At 37.6% G+C, this 2089-nt stretch overlaps 1 long non-coding RNA gene across 1 annotated transcript; it reads left to right on the top strand.

Annotated features, from left to right (window-relative positions):
- Positions 1-211: 211 nt before the first annotated feature.
- LOC134623326 (uncharacterized) lies at positions 212-1713 on the top strand. The gene is made up of 3 exons (XR_010093301.1): positions 212-613; positions 985-1079; positions 1670-1713. It is a non-coding gene; the product is annotated as an uncharacterized LOC134623326 (long non-coding RNA).
- Positions 1714-2089: the final 376 nt, after the last annotated feature.

The raw sequence follows: 2089 nt of genomic DNA, 5'->3' as shown, positions 1-2089 counted from the left end.
TTTTTTTTGCTGCAAATTGAGAGACGACCTCTATTCTGCATTTCACCAGGAGTCAGCTGATGGATTGTGGGTTCAAGGTGTTATGGTGAGAAAGTATATTCTATTTTTGCTTAAGGTTTCTGCAATTTAATTATAATAGATTTTTTTTTTAATTATTAGGTGCATGCATACTCAACAGACCACCCTATAAATACAACTGAGAAATCCAAAATCTGCCATAGGTTTAACTTATACCTCTATGTATTGTAAGAAAGGTGATTACTGGACTCACATTAATGCAAACTTGAACTAAAATGAGGTTGTAACTTGTGGGTTGTTGGGTTGCAAATCAGAAACAAACAGCTTTGGATTTTTTTAATCCCATAAGAGCTAGAAACACAGGTTTTATTCAACAAAACATTACTGTTTAACCAAGCACAGTGCCTGCTGTTATTTCAAAATAATTTTATGTCATTTCAGATAAAATGCAGCATTCCAGTGCATCCCAACCATGCCTTTACAGTCAAGGTTTCTGACGGAGCTGAGTTTCTCTCTGACAGTCTGCTGAGAGTGTTTGCAAAGTGATCGGGGCAACAGGGCACAAAAGCTAAAGGATGTAGCTGCCATGATGACAGTAAGAACTTTAATATTCTTTAACTACAAAGTGTATATGTATTGTATTAGGTCAGTAAAAGATTTTTTGTACTGCATCCATTGAAACAGTCAACTATTACCTGTGAGTACTGATTCCACTGAAAGGATGCCATAATTTTCATCATGCATTTACTGCCCCACTGAGAAAAAATTATCTTTTTAAAAAAATATATGTTCTGGAAACTATATATCCATAAAGTTGATGTCAAACAGGAACTTTTGATATTGCTTTGTAGATGCTGGTGTTGCATGTTGACTGGTTTAAAAAGTCAAGAGTTTTTGTCTGGCATCATTTTCTTCTGTGCTACTGAAAACTTTGAGTTCACAAATCTGTTTTCTTTGTTATAATAGTTAAGGATGACATTAATGCTCGAAGGGAGTCCCTCATCAAAGTGCTCCGCATCTGAGTGAAAGACAATTGCAACATCTTGGTGCAGGAGTTCATGGTGAGTGTTTTATAAGTAGATTGTGGCTTTGCAACATTTAAAAATGCATTTAGTTATCCACTTGATCCTCATTGGACTGGTTAGGACCAGTAGTCCTCTTTAATCATTTGAAGTTCACATGAGGCCTGGTAGTGAACTTGGCCGCCGGCCCTTGAGGCCCCACCCCTGTATTAGGGGTCACATCAGTGTGAAAAAATTTAAATTTGTCATTCTAGTGAACAAAGGAAAATCCCACCAATATTTACATTAGCTTTTGTTTGAAAAATAAAAGACCAACTGACCAACACCTAACCAAATTGTGGGGCTGAAAGTCAAAATTCTAACATCTTCTGAGTGACATAACCTGGATTTCTGATGGGCCGGTGTCTTTCTAACAAAAACTAATGTAAAGCATTTGAAATTATTATGTTTTTCACTCTCTCTTAGAAACTCTGTTAGCCCATGAATGGCAGCATGGCAGCAACTCTTTGGCTATAGCTATTTACTATGTTGCTTGCATTGGTTTAAATTACTCTAACATTAGAACTGGTAGATTAAAAAAGAGATGAGTTTAAAAAGGAATCTTAAAGAAATGTTTTGTGTTTAACCAGGACTTGACTGAGGCCACTGCACAGATTGAGAAAACCACAGTGAACATCTGTCTCCAGAGATGCGCCAGGCAATGACTTTTCTGATGTTGGCATCATCATCGAGGGTATAGTAGTTCTTCAAGATCTGGATAACGCGACCTTTGCAGTAGCCATGCTGTTTGGACCTTTTTTATTCCTTCAATATGAGTTACCCATCACAACTCTGCTACACTTTTGAGGTTATTCAAAGGATGGTAATGGAGTTGGATGCAACTCAGCTCTCAAGAAAAGCTCACAACTAAGACAAAACTGCTCCTGCAAGGAAAGCTCACTGTTATGCATGTGAGGGGATCAGCTCTAGGTGAGAGGACATGTAAATCTTGCACTTGTTCTGCTGCATTTTGGAAGCTCAATTCCAGGATCAGATCGCAGGGTTTATTT

The sequence above is a fragment of the Pelmatolapia mariae genome, unplaced genomic scaffold (genome assembly GCF_036321145.2).
Source record: "Pelmatolapia mariae isolate MD_Pm_ZW unplaced genomic scaffold, Pm_UMD_F_2 NODE_ptg000559l+_length_90402_cov_1, whole genome shotgun sequence".
Taxonomy (NCBI): Eukaryota; Metazoa; Chordata; class Actinopteri; order Cichliformes; family Cichlidae; genus Pelmatolapia; species Pelmatolapia mariae.
Note: the sequence above shows the minus strand (reverse complement) of the source record. Positions and strands in the feature narration are given on the sequence as shown.